Here is a 16,046-nt window from a genome sequence, read left to right as displayed (position 1 = left end):
ACGACTTTGGTATTACTTTGGTGTTGCGCTTACATAACGAATTGCTTCATTACCGCCCATTGCTTACTCGCCATCTGTTTTTGTTCTTATTTAAACAGATATTTCGCAGGAAAAAAATTCGGGCACAAAGGAGCGGTTTTTATCGAATGATAAAATTCTAACCAACGCCATCGTTTCCGATGATAAGTTATTTGACACGCCCAACGGGGGCGAATTTATTGGCGATTTAACTCGTTTACACCAAAAGAAGTTACCCGCTGCTTGAGAAGTTTCGATTTACAAATTAACAAGTTTCTTTATCTTTTTATCATCGTAATATCTTTAATATTTTTCTTCTGACATCGATTAAATTTTGTTTCTTGTTTTTATAAATATAAATTACAATAAAAAAAACAGTTGAACATTTCTTGTTTGTACATTTAGATATTCTTACAAAAGTTATTCCAAAACTTAGAACCATTCATCATTAGTTCGTGTAACGAAACTTTCGTATCCTTTCGAAGGGGTAAAAAAACGTCACGTACCGACGCCGAAATTAGAAACTAACTTGGAGTTATAAACAAACATGTGCAGATAATTGATTCCGTAGCCGTGATAAAGGTAATGCGTAGTATCTGTGATCGGTCGGTGGCAAGCCTACCCCCTGACTCCCCCCATCCCGGACAACTTGCGTACGTGATCCGAATGTTACCAGCACGATTCGTTTCAATTACCAACACGATCAATAGCCAAATTCGGTAATGTCTCAGGGTATTTTTTATGCGGTGTCAAACAGAATATGTCCTCGGAATGTGTAATAGATGAGTCGTTTATTTTGACATGTTAACGACTCGTTCAATAACAAAGAAGACGATACGTATTCTGGATGCATTATTATATTTTTAGAGCACGAGCCACATTTGATTACGAATATGATCAACGAATAGTCAATTATAAATAGACTGGTTACCTCTAACGATAGTCAATCACTCTAAAATGAGTTATTTACAAGAAAACTCATATAATGTTGGACGGAAGTAGACTAAGAGAGGTGAGTTAGAAAACGGAGATAGAAGAAACTGTACTACATAAATCAATGTGCAAATCAATCTATGTTCTTAAAAAATTAAAAACAAACTTGTACACATTAAAAGAGAATATGGCAAAGCAAACAATGAATGCCTGATTAATTAACCTAAACCGACGATAGAATACATTAAATTTTGTTCATCGGCGCGGCTGCAAGCGCCGGCGTAATTGCAAAGAGCCGACTCAGCTAAGATTTACCAATTAAGGGAATCGGAAGCGGAACCACTCGCCTACTCAGCGGGCGCGAGCGCGCTAGCAGGAGCAGAGAAACGGCAACCTGAACACTTCATACATGCTATTATTTGAAACGCTTTGCTAAAGTTTAAAAACTGCATTTTGTAAACTACGCGATACCCAACGTGAGCTTGGTTCTTTAATTTTGGAATGAAATCAGACATTCTATGCAGAACTGAATTTTAAAATTCACAACTACAAATACGCATAGCACAGGAGACAGAGCTCTATTAAATTTGTAAAAATATTTTTAGTTCAATAAGGGATTTTATATGATGAAAATTAAAAATATTATTCGTTTAACTTTATTTTAAAATTGTCACGATTTAATATTTTGAAAATATGAATACTAAATTATCGCGATCATGTGAAATTCATATTTCATGATAGCTCTTGCAATTGCTGCTAAATTATACTTCTCGCAGATTCATATAAAAAGTGAAAAAGCGTTGCATGGGCTAAGTGCATTCCATTTATCGTTTAAAATTAAAAAATAAATATTTTAAATAAACACTTTATTAAACCTAAATTAAGTTGTTCCTCGTTTATAAATTTTAATTTAAAATGAACGCATCAAATGTCAATTCAATTTAATTACATGATTATTTATATAATACTAGCTGTCACCCGTGACGCCGTCCGTGCGGAATTAAAAAATAAATTTGTAGCCTATGTATTCTTCCAGACTTATGTTCTACATCTATAAAAAAATTCAGCGAGATACATGCAGCCGTTCTGTAGATACCTTGTAACAAACATCCATCTAAACATTCACATTTATAACATTAAGTAAGATTGAATTTTTTTAAGTAGTAATTCTACAAAAAGGCATTATCGTCGACTTTAATGCATACATACTTAATATTTATAATATAAATTAAAAAAAAACAATAAAACCATACCATAAAATTATATTTATAATATGACAAAAAAAATTCTGACGAAAGTGGAACCATTTTTTGCAAAATATATACTGTGCGTGACCAATAGATGTACAATATCAGTTTAATAAATATAACAATGAGATTAAAGAAAGAAAAGTTTTTCATTAAAAAAAAAACTTATCTCTATTACTCACAAATGAACTGCCGACCGGGATTGCAATAAAAAAACAAAAAGGGAAGAGGACAAAGCAAAGGTAAATTAAACAACAAAAATAAATAGGCAACACGTTTGAAGGTAATTTCTTGTCTCAAAAAATTTACTCTTCCTTAAGAACTTTCATTTCCTTTTAAACTTTGTACAAAATCTAATTTATATTTATTTATAACACTCGATCTTGTGATGACTGTGAAAGAGTGGAAAAATAAATTGTTTTACTTAATAATAGAAATGATTACACGATACAAGATATCAGTAAAACAGATTCTTTTAAGATCATGAGCATAAGCTTTTTTTTTAAAAAAATAGAACCCTTTTCCACAAAACACTAATTAAAATTTATAACAAAATTGTAAGTATGATAAAAATAATTGTGTAATAATATTATCCTATAATTTACAAAAATATTTTTGTATCAAACTCTTAGCATAATAAGTTTGATGAAATAAGTTTAAATTTTTTTTGCAAAAGGAACGGATTCATGCCCGAGAAATTTATATTAAAAGGGAACGTATTCACATTTATTACTAACGGAAATTTTATTCCAAGGACACATAATACCGTCTTGTGAAATATCAGAGACGGTGTGTCGGCTCTCTTAGCAGATTAAATTTGAAAATTTTCCTGTACAGATCAAAGAAATCTAATTTAATTTACCTCCGAGGTAACTGAGCCAAGGTTATCTTATATCATCATCATCTACTGATATCAAAAGTTAATTATGAATTTGAGACGACTCCCAAAATTTTAGGTGAAATGTTTTTGGTATCTTACAAGGGTATAGGAATATAATATTTCTACAATACAATATAGTGGATCTAAAATAGGTTCAAATTAAATTATTTGTTTTTCGAAGCATTGGTTTTGATTTAGGGACTACTAATTAAATAAATTTTCTAGACACTTCTGTTTTCTTGATGTAACTAGTATCAGCTATAAATATACTTAATATAGACCTGTATTTGTCTGTAATTAGGCAATTAGATCAAAACACGTACTGCATATTTAGGATTCAGTTTGCGATGCGATAAAGTGGCCGGACTTAATAACTGGAAATAACCAGGCAGCGTATCTGATATTGCGAGACCTGCTTGTTTTGCATTTTACTCTGTTTTCGCTTCAATTTAACGAATTTTTCCTCTAAATTCACTGTGTCTATTTCGTTTAGGTGCGTTTTGTTTTAACTACTTAGTACACACTAAATTATATCAAGATTAGATCGTGTTACTTGCGGCGAAGCACTTCTATGAAATAACTTTGCTATCCCTCTGTTTCTTTTTCTTTTTTAAACTATAGAAAAATGTGCATCTAAAATCATTTGCAGGAAAATCTATTTACACGCTACACCATTTGTATCTGGTTAGAATAAGCAGTATACATAAAATTGTTTACAGTTAAACTGCTAACAGACGTATCACCGATCGATTCGTTCAAAAACCAATCAACATTGTGTCGAAAACAATTGAAAGTGTTGAACATATATTTAGTATGTTGAACGTTCAATTCCTCGAAATAGTTGATTCCCGTTCCCACAACACAGAGGCGGCGGAGTTTCACATTACTCGTAAATATCAAACATGTTCGCATTACAACGATCTGTAGCCTACGTCCACACTAGGGAATGATTAATTTCCGCACCCGTATTGGTGTACGTATCGTAAGCTGTCAACACACTACAGTGAAGTCAAATTAATTGATACGAACTAAGCAACAGTCGTAGCCAGTATCAAATTTTAGAGGTTTTTGGATATAATAAATATGAACCAAATGCAATAATAATGAAAATTATCACTAATATAGCAGAATTACCTTCATTTTGTTCGTAACGTACAGGTGATTATTTATCACTAATAAATAAATAAATCGCTGGTCTTGTGGTGCATTTTATATATTTTAGAACCTCAAAGCTATCAGTCAATATGGCAATCCATATTAAAACTTAAAGCTAAACACTTTAGAAATTCATGCTTGGAATAAACTTTCACGAACGACATGGTTTGGATTCCACGTCTCTTTAATGTCTATTTTTGTTCATTTCGAACAATTTTTGTACCATGGTGTGTTAACAACCTAAGGTTTAAAGGGTTTAAATGTCAATAGAGCGTGCATATTTACTACGAGAGTAATTTTGTATCGTCAGGCGTTGTGACGGTCACAACTGTCGTAACAGGTCGCCGTATCTTCTTTTAAGACAGATAGTGTGCAAAATGTAACGCAGGTTCACATGCTGGCTTCAACCATAAAGTATTTTATATTACTTTAAAGCAAATAATATTATAAATAAATCAAAGGGGAAATATTAAAAGAGGCGGGGGTAACAGACTATTGTTTGAAAAATAAAAATCTAACGTATGAACGTTTCGTTGAAAATGTAGTTCCTCCCGACCCTTTTGTAGTTACCGCATGCGAGTAAATTTACAAGCCTGCGATAAGTCGAGTTTATTTCACAGCAACCCAAGTGGAAAATTAATGGCACTATTTTAACTAGGCATTTACTATAACGTCGAGGGATATGTTGCGAGTCTACTCTTAAATGGAGTCATAATTGTTTTATGTTATTTTTACTTTTTGTTTCTTGTCTAATATTTAATAAATAACACGAATACCTTACGAATAGTTACAATTCAATAATAATTTAGAGCATAAATAATTATGGTTGTAATTTAAGATGAAAATAATCGAAAATCGAAAAACAATTATGTGAGGCTGATTTTTATTAATTTAAAATAATAAAGTTAATGATAAATTGTGCTGGTGTTAATCAAATTTGTAAAAGTATTCATCAAAGAAAGTATGGATGGATTGTGTGAAAGAAGATATGCGTAAGAAGGGGGTGAATTCAGATATGACGGCTGATAGAGATGTATGGAGGAATAGTACATAATGTGCCGACCCTCCATAGGGATAAGGACAGGTTGATGATGATGAGATGTAAATAAAATTAAAATATATACAATTACTTGTCTGAAAATAAATTTAACACACAATATTTCTAATGGCGCTTCCGAACATTAAACGCGAATTTAAATAAAAATGTTCAATTATATGTTAAAATCGTAATAGTTTAGACGAACACACAGGCTACTTATTTTTTTAATTCCGCGCAGACGGAGATGCTAGCGCCTGTTAGTACAGTACACATGTCAAACGTCAAAAGGGACTCTTTAGAATTAAAATTATAAATTAATTGATCCTTATTATTCTTTAACATAACACAACGGTATTTGATTAAATCATAAATAAAGTGCGTCATTAACGAGTTTATTTAATTCTAAACTAGCATAAAACTTGCAAATGATACGTAAAATTCACTATCATAGATATATTTGTTAGATATGCTTAATCTATTGCCAAAAACGCTAATATTATTGTAATATTGGATGGCATATGTTTAATATTAAAACCATTACCATTACTGTCTCTATATTAATGCAAGGTAAAATGGGAATACTATTTTAGCGAAGTTAATTATATAACGGCGCTTCGCAATATCGCATTAAAGCCACCGGAGCGCAAACGGCCGCTAGCGATGTCCGCCCAAAAAGCGTTATACAATCAATACTACCGCTGCTTTGCTGTTCCGCTCCAAACGTCGCAACATATACATCTAAGGCCCCTTTTCCACTATTACCACAAGCCATAACTAATATTTCAATAGAAATAGATGGACACTCCAGTCAATAAACCGACCGTTGTAGAAACAGTAATCGCGCGCGAATATAATCGCTCTATTGAAAATCTGATCCTGACCGATTTGTATTTTATGCACAGTATATTTGGAAATTGCGGCTTTAAAGTCATTAATTATTGAAATATACAAATAAGTATATAGTCTATTGTTTCTTTACTTGTCTTGCCATGGGTTTCTGAGTCCACAATCTCCTTTTCCAGGGACGACGATATGTTTTATACAGTAATTTTGGTCTTAGAAACCTACGGTTACAGATGATATTGTTGTATTAAACAACTTTGTTCATTGTTCTGTTTATTTCATCTTTAGATTAATCAAGTTTCATTATAGGATTCTGTCTTTAATTAATTTTAAAACGAATAAATATATGTACATACAGATACACGCAACTACAAGTGAAAAACATTTTTTATAGCCAAACCTTTCACACAAAACGTATTCACTTGGTTATTGAACGAGTCACAATGACGATCATCCGGGCTGCAGGTTTTATTAGAGTACGAAATTCAGTTTTTAATAAACTGCTCACAGTTAGGTAGCCGAGCTGTGTAGAGCGAAGAGTTATATCGGTACATTTTCAACGGCGTTGCTTTAAAAGTAGGCGTAGTATTCCGGTGGACTGCATTCACCCTATACATGGTAGTTTGATTTGTTTTATTCGTTGCCGGCTATTTTCCGTTCCCCATTCACATGAATCAAACTGAACGGACTCATTTATTTGATACTGACTGGCAAGATATACCTCATATGTATTTGTTACCCACAAATGTATGGACGACTGTGATAAAACGCATTGTGAGGAAATTCCCGAGTATTGAGTGGTAATAATATTAATGGTGTTGGTATTGACGTGCAATTTATCTTTTGTCTTTCAATCTTTCGCGAGAATTGTTATTATTTAGTGAGATGTGTACAACGTCTTTTTGTGAATTTCAAGCTGTAATATATTTATTACATGTTATGTTATTGTTTCTATTCAAAATTATTATTTAAAAACAAATAGTATAGAGTGACAACAAAATTACAACTCAATAGGGACTGGTAAGAAGATACATGATACGAAATGTACCGGTAATCAACAGGTAATCAATTGAAAGAGAGTATTAAGTTAGGGTTTTATTACATCAGTCTAAACTACACAAATAACATTGTCTTCATTTCGGTAAATTTTAAAATTATTATGGATAATAATAATAACAAGCAAAAAAATCATCCTATTGAATTTTAGGTTTAATGTTGATTAAAATGGAGGACGGACTTCAACGAAGTAAGTGTAATTAAGGAAAAGGGATCCAAATTAAAGTAATTTGATAGCAAATTATTGTATAATTTGATTAGACGGTAGGCAGATTTTCCTTGAGGTCCAAAACTATGGAGAAATTAGGTTAAAATTGTTGTCATCTCCCACAGGGTTGTACCCGGGGGACAGGATTCATTTCACTAAACAACATTTGGCTTATGTCTTAATCAATTAAGTTAATGAGCCGTTTTCGAATGTAATCTTATCTCTTATTTTAATTAAAATCCAAAGTAAATTCATCTTGTAATTGATTACCCTTTCCTCAGTATTTCCATTAGGGAATCATTTGAAAAGAAATTGTATTATTTTTTTAATATCATATGAAAAAAATGTATCTTAAAATCGTTGAAGAAAGTAGGTTTTTGTTATCACTACATATTGCTTCAATATCATTATTGGATTAGTTATTAGTGTATTATCATATTTTTAATTTTAAAAAAAGTCTTTGAAGTTTGAAGCATTAAGCAAGATTATAATAATTTCTTTAAAAGCAAATGAATTATAAATCATTCGTTCTGAATCCATTACAACTTCGATTTTTAAGATCTAACAACTTTTGGTGTTTTTCGCATTCGCCTTATTATAAAGTCTAACGCCAACGCCGCTGCTGTCCGCATTATGTCACGTGGAAATAATCTACATTAAAATCTTGTAAATATTGACATATTGTTAAACGAATACAATATCTGTTCTTATCCATTCCTACCTTAAATGAAGATCCAGGACATGTGTTCGTATATTTTTACAAATATACAATTTTCATATCTTAATTAAAAATATGAATATTTCATAAGGTTTATATCTTTTATTTATAAAAATTTTCGTAGCTAAATCAGAGACAAATGAAATCTAAACTTTTTTTTCTAAGTGCTTCAAAAGTTTGCAAACAGCCAGCGACAATGAACGTGGTTAAAATGTTTCGTAACTTGCGCTTTGTATTATTTTTTATTCTAACTTTTACAATTCCACCAAAGGGAACTAAAAGTTAGCAAGCAATTAAATTTTTAACTGGCAAAGATGTCATATTCTTCTCGGTATTAGTACAAGAAATTATGACTGCAATTGTTATTAAGTAAAATATGTTCAATGTATTTTTTATACTACAGCCTTTTATGCCTTATATTTTACAGGCCTATATTTAGAATGACATTAGTAAAAAATCATACAGTTTTTAACAAAAGTCTTGTTGTAATTTTACCTTTTAAAAAATACTCAAGCAAATATATTAGCATATTTATTCGTTTCGTCTTTCATCCCATTTCTAATCACCATAATAAGGGGTAAAGACTTCATAACATTTGATAAAAATCTTACGCTAATCTTAAGACATGTTCGTCGACCTAATTCCTCTGTAATACAAAGTTGTTAAGCCGCTATAGCAATCAAGTATCAACTCCGTCCAGTGAAGGAGCCAATTATGACGTTATCTTATAAAAGTAAATCTGTTTGTGGAGCATGACGCTCAACGGTCTGTTGAGCTCAAGCGGAATGCTCAACAATAAACGGGAGAACGCAATCACTAAACTTTTTTTTTATTTATTCAGCAAATGGCGTTTATAATCATAACATAAACTATAAAGCTGGCAAACCACAAGAGTCGAATAAATACAAAGAACATCGGATAAATGTACATATGTAAATAGAAAATCGAAAAACACTAAGTGCTTAACACCTGATCCACCGACGCTCATGAAATTGTTGTGATTTTATTTTGGCACATAAATTAGTGTTAAAATATATGTGTACATTCTTAGCATGCTGCAATATTAATCAGTGATACATTAAAATCGTTTAAATTGCTTGAATTTATTGTGCTTAAATATTAATAAAGCACGTACAATCACTTAACAAAATTAAGTGTGGGTAGTAAATCCGGAAATCAATCTCATTAAACGCAAGTTAATCACGTCCCTGCACATACTGCTTTAACTCAGCTCATTAATATTATAAGCAGTTTATTTCATTATTTTTTTAATTTGAAAATTAAAATAATTTTTCAGGACAATTTAAATAAATTAATTATAAAGTATACTTACATTTACGTTGATACTTTCTTAGCAAATCACTTCTTGTGAATTTTCAAGATTGTGAATTACCTGCGGAAATAAAAATACAGTTTTAGTGACATAATTCAATAAAAGTATTCTGGTTTTAAGATCTACGTATCATTACACTATATCATTGTAGTAATACGCGAAGCGAAAGCTTTGTATCTCTTCTTAAAGAAATTGCACGAACGTGAAGAAGTACTATAAAGCTACTTTTAATTAAAAAAAAATGATTATGAATTAAGGTCTTATTTTGAATTATGGGCAACACTTAGTATTAATAAATGATCAAGCAGGCAAACCGTCGTATTTATAAGTAAAAAAAAGTGGAGATACAATCGAATTCCTTCAATATTATTCAAGTGTAGGAAAACAAAACACATGCGAAAGTGCCCCGCGGCAACGGAGAAACTGAATAAGCTATTGTTGTACGGCAAATGTGTACCACAAATATAGAACAAATGTTTATTTTCTTTATCAAATTTCGGTGAAATAGTTTCCCGAGGAAACGGTGAGATTATTACTATCTTATTGCTCATAAATCCTTCGGCCCAATTCAAGTTGCCGGTACAAGTCTACGATAGTTATTTTACGGCTGCTTGAGTGGCGTTAAATGTGTTTAGTGAACTATTCATTGTATTTCAATATTTAGTAAACAACTTTCTTAATTGTGTATCTTTTTTTGTAACACCTAAAAACCACCATATTCAAAAATTATACCTATTTATATGTAAAATGTCTTCCGTCTATCAAAACTTTATAAAACACAAAAAAGGCCGAATTTAACAAATTTTTTTTTAGCGCTGTGCTTACTTTTTTATATTTTTCTCTTCATAGAGAACATAACATCTGGCGGATCAGAATTTAGATTTCCCATTGAGCCTTAATGTTATGTTATAAATTGTGAAACTGTTTACTTAAATCCTACTTAATCCTATAGAATATTTTATTTTATACTCTGAAGGCTAGCGGAAAAATAAAGTATATTATCAATAAAACATGTGGCGTTGTCGTCGCAGCTCAACGTTTTAATTTGGCTAAAAGCGTCCATCTCATTGTGGTCGGACACATGATTCGGGATTTTACAGTATTCCCACAGCGACCTGAGTAACTGCCGGGACACATTAAGTGCACGGACCTTAATACATGTCTAAACGCCTTTCACTTTTTATTTGTATATATGTTTGCTCAAGTATAGAAAAATAGTTAGGAATTCGAAAGCTTTCTATTTCATAATATTTTTTTAATAAGATCAGTAGTTTTAAGGTAATCCGGTACGAGCAACAAATAGTATTTTTAATTATAAGCATAAAAAAAACTAATTTTTTTTTAATGCAAGAGATAAAAAATTAATATTTAACTAAATATTCTACACTCGAATTAGGTAAACTTTCGTAAAGAATAAAAAAACATTTTTTTTTGAAGAAACATTTTTAAAAAGAAAACATGTTTCTCTATTGTAGATAGTAGAAATTTTTTCTTTATCAATTTAGGTTAATTTGTTTTCCGAGAAATGGTGAGATTGGCAATCTTTTATCTTTCTCTCTATAAATCTTCCACCCTAGCGCATGTTTCCGGTATGAGTTCTTAATAGTTATTTTGCGGTCCCTATTGTAGTTACAACTAATTTATCTATTATAAGTTTTAGATCTAGATCAGATGGAATAAGAGAGTAAATTAAATTGATCAAATAAATACTAGCTTAATTTTTGTAATAAGACATACCTATTTTTTCTCTCAATCTATACCCATTAATATAATTTAGGTCACTGTATGTAATATCAAAAAAAAAAAAATCATATTTCGTACATACAATGTTTTGAGTAGCTGATAACTGAAAACCAAGTTTTAAAATTTTGGTCTGTCTGTGTGATTGTCCGCAAGGCACCGTTTCCGGGTAATACTCGGAACAGCTGGGCTGATTTTGACGGGACAAAAATGTACTGAAGATGAAAAAATATATATATTTGAAACTTCTTAAAAAATTATGAAACAAATTCTTGAATATCCGAGAACTAGTAATATAGTAGTAATTAAAATTATAAAAACATTTGTCATTAATATACCCACAGATTTATCAAGACAAACAATTTTCATATCAATTCTATATATCGTACAATCAAACATGATATTGCATATCATGTTTAAGACAAGACCAAAACTATGACAAAAGTTTTAATATAAAAACTACTAGAGAATACGAGTTAAACATGGATATATGAGGGCTATGAACCATGCTCCCACGTGGTTAGTAACGAGCGTGCAGAACACTAGTCATTTCGCTGATCTCTGCAGTCTTATATTACATGCCGCTTACACTGCACTTGAACAAAATCAGTATTTAACACAACGCAATTTACTTAGTATATACATTTCGCGCACTAGATTATAAATGATCGGAATTTGAAAGAAACTGGAGCTGTTATCTTTGTTTTCAAAAAAATATTATTTAAACTCAGTAAAAACCTAACTACTTACATCATAAAACTTGTCTTGAGCTATTTTAATCTGATAACATGTACAGAATGATTTTTTCCATACGTTAGAATCCCTTAAACGCTTAATTAAACAAACAAAATATAACTCAGATACAATTCGAGGAAAGGTAGTAGACGAGGGGAAATTAAAAATTTGAACGCGCCCGTTACGTGTTTGAATTTTAAAACAATAATTAAGAACAAATAACGTGTTCCGAATGCCAAATCTAATTAGGAAGAGATAATCGACTACATTTTTACTGTACAGGTCTTAATACAATTAAATTTACGTTCATTTACGTTCAATTACACACATTTAGTTTGTTGAATTAGCGAAAATCTAGATAGTAATTGCTTAGCAGCAACTCGGTATCAAGACGTGTTTAGAATAATTAGTTTGGCCGCAGCGAGACTTATCGCCTCTGATTAACAGCTCCTAATGATTTGGGAATCTCGGCAAATGTATTTATTTGATTGGAGGCCTCGTTAGCTTTGATACGTTCATCGTCAGCTTCGACAGTGGTACAAGCGCTTAAGAAACTTTTGTAGATGCTCTAATTAGAATGAGGTAAAGTGTATTTTGACAAAATTTTTAGTTCATAATAAAACTTTCGGTTCTGAAAATAAAATATTTTAACTTTAACTCACAATTACCCTTTTATAGTTTAACGTACGAAACACACAAATCTTCAGTGACTTGCTTCTGTAACACGTGTTAAGTTTTCATAACGACAAAAAGTGCTAGAATGTTCTAGGCTTCTAATAAAAGTATTAGGTAAGGATAACGTGTAATGATGTAGGTAGGTAATGGTGTTGGTATTTCTTAACTTGACCACACATGTGTTAATTTCGTACTTTAGTCAAAAATTCTATTAAATACATATCGTAGAATAAATTTTACTACATAATTTACATCTCGCAGCGACAGTACACGACGTAAAGAATCCAATAAGGAAGGTTTAATTTAATTATGCTCGTAATAGGAGAACGTCCGTGGGGGCGTCGCGTGCGGGGATGCTGAATGGGAAAACAATTAAACGAGACGAAACTTCGCCGAAACTAACACACTGCCTGCGACGCGCCGCAACCGATAGACTTTAGTCACTGTTTGTATGCCGTTTGCATATCAAATATATAATTTCATTCAACAATCACTTTATATTAAAGCAATAAATAGTTCGAATTAACTCAGTAATTTTCTGTTAAAAAAATATGCGAATGGAATTAGCGAATCAGATTAATAAAAATAATAAAGAATATATAACTTTTTATGAGAGTATTTAACTTCAAATGTGTACATGCATGTTTTATTTTAACTATCCCTGATTTAAAAGGTTTCCAGTTTCTGTAGATATGCAAACGTAGCAATCACACCAACCATCCCCCAATATTGCGTTAGGTCAGACAAATTGGGATCAGCCAGCGTATATATTACGGTCCCCGCACCAGCCATCGGTTTGTTAATCGCTACCAGTTATTTATGACCATTTCAACTGTTTATCTTTGGGGTATATACGTTATAGTTCATGCATGAAGTCACAGAATGGTACTTTGATCTCTTAAGGCGACTAGTTTTGGTACTATATGTAATGACAGAGCAAATGGTTTCATCAAAATTCAATTAGTCTAACCTAGACTCATATGAAACGTTTAACCTTCATTAGCCAGTGGCAGAAATATCCAACATATGAAGCAATAGTTAACCCCATTCTCGTATTTATTTGTAAACTAGCTTTTACCCGCGACTCCGTCCGCGCGGAATAAAAAAATAGAAAACGGGGTAAAAATTATCCTATGTCCTTTTCCTGGTTCTAAGCTACCTGCCCACCAATTTTCAGTCAAATCGATTCAGCCGTTCTTGAGTTATAAATAGTGTAACTAACACGACTTTCTTTTATATATATAGATGATGTCAAAAAGTTATATTAAACTTACTTGTTACTTGTAATAAGTGGAGAATATCGGTCAGGAAATTGATTGTCTGAAGCTTTATAGATTTTATTGAAAATTTCCGCTTAATTTAAATTCACAAGAAAGGTTTGAAAAAAATTTTTTTAAGATGAAACTCCCAAGCTCATTATGCGATATCTGAACAATGTTTAATGTCTTTCATAACAAATCAGTTGTTCATGAATATTCATTAAGTGACACGAAAAACTTTTTGTTCCTTTTTCCGTCACTTCCTTTGCATAAAGTGGGTAGTAGACATAAATTGTAGGGTCGGGACAAATTGCGTTCCCCTAGTAATGTATTCGGTATTGCTCGCCGCAAATTCGTGTGTGTCAGCCGAATTGTGCTAAATGAAACTTCCCAAAGAGATTCACATCGATTTTGTTTATTTTTGTATTATAAATTAAACTTTTGCTCACATCCTAATCTAAATGCTTTTTGTTAAGAGATACAATAATACTTTAACTAGATTAAATGTGTGTTTAGCAAAAAAACAATAAAATCAACAATCTATACATATTAATAAAATCTGAGTGTCTATATGTAATATCGACAAAATATTCATATTTCGTGAATATAATGTATACCATTTATGTTGCTGATAACGCGAAAAAACAATTTTTACGTTTTTTCTGTCTGTCTACCCACAATGCCTCGTTTGATTCACGTTTTTATCAACTCACTGACGAAGTCGCGGGCGACCGCTAGTTTGTAATACATTTACTCACTGAAACTTTGTCTTGATAGTTCTAATTTTAATGTAATTTTTGTAAATCTAATTAAATAATTAACAAAATTTTTTTTTTACTTAAGTAATACATATTTTCATATATAAATCATTTTCCGTATCTATCTTCAGTTAACCCGAACAAGAACATTGCGGTTGCCCTCAAATGGGATATTGACTTTCTTTCGCTATAGTAGTTTTAAAGGGTACTTAAACAGTCCATAAATCAAAGCGATATGTCGGGGAAATGCCCTGTTTCATCGGGGGGGCTTTAGTCTCAGTGAAATATGACCAGATTATTTGTAAGTGAGAAAATTTGGCGCCGAAAACAATTGCAAATGCGGAGCTCCATGTTGCGTACACTTTAATTTTTCATCAACAAAGAATTTTTATACGAAAACTTAATTTTTTTGATAAAATTCTATAATCTTAAAATATAGTTAAGATTATAAAATATGCTTATTGTCTTACTAACTCGGTAAATTTGGTAAGTATACCAAACTTCGTTTTTTTTAGCCAAAATAACGATGTTACTGCTGGCCATAGAAATACATAAGGACAGATGCATTGCCTACTGTAAATCAGTAGAAGATGGAACGTACAGGAAGGGGATATCTCCCCTACCTACGCCAAATTCACTTCCTCTTCCCATCCATTCCTTGTATGAAAAGGTTGAACAGGAGAAGAGGCCTAAAATTAAGTCTCCATTACGCAAACAAAACACTCATCAGACGACACGCGGAATTTCTTTCCACGTCACGCTTGTCTACAGTGTATTCGTGTTATTGCACTAGGCGAGCCGGCCGATATGCATAAGATTATATGAATTTTCATAGAATTCTTTCAAGCAATCCAATCCTTGCTTTTATTTTTCCGTAATTCTTAATGCAAGCTCTACTACTGCTAAAATCATGTTTGGTTAAAAATACAAATGCATTTAATACTTCAAAGTATTTCATAATTTTATTTTAATGACATATTCTTGATTTAAAAATTCAGTAGGGTCTTAATTCCTTAGCTAATTCAGAAGAAAGTGTAAACACGAAGGAATATTAAGAGAATACGTACAACTAGTATTCAGAGGGACCTTTTATTGTACTGCACAAGGGCCATCGCGTTGACTTTTAATTAAAGCCCCTTCGGATTCTCCATTATACAGGACAGTTTTAACAACCCCATGTTTCAATATATACATATTGAATGAGTCTGGCCCGAGCTGAATCGAATTGCTTTATGAGGATTGCCTAACTGAACGTACCCTTCCGATACCTACTTTAAATGTTCTTTTCATTTGCATTCTACTCGATTGCTCTTTGATTTTTAAATGTTACTTGATTAAACCGCGATCGAGTTTTGTATCGGGTTAATGTATTCCAAAAGTTGTCACAGTTTTGCTAATCGTGAAATTATTACACATGTTGAGAATTACGAATTCAAGTGGCCACTTGCT

General features: G+C 31.8%; 1 protein-coding gene across 2 annotated transcripts in view; it reads right to left on the bottom strand.

The window, feature by feature from the left end:
* LOC106710152 overlaps window positions 1–16,046 on the bottom strand; it is a 125,364-nt gene that overhangs the window by 55,896 nt on the left and 53,422 nt on the right. For both annotated transcript variants that reach the window (XM_014502141.2, XM_014502143.2), the window contains exon 3: window positions 9,431–9,490. The gene's annotated coding sequence lies outside the window, so the exon portion shown is untranslated. The remainder of the gene's footprint in view (window positions 1–9,430; window positions 9,491–16,046) is intronic.

This window comes from Papilio machaon, chromosome 10 (genome assembly GCF_912999745.1).
Source record: "Papilio machaon chromosome 10, ilPapMach1.1, whole genome shotgun sequence".
NCBI classification, from domain to species: Eukaryota; Metazoa; Arthropoda; class Insecta; order Lepidoptera; family Papilionidae; genus Papilio; species Papilio machaon.
This window is presented reverse-complemented; position numbering and strand designations above follow the sequence as displayed.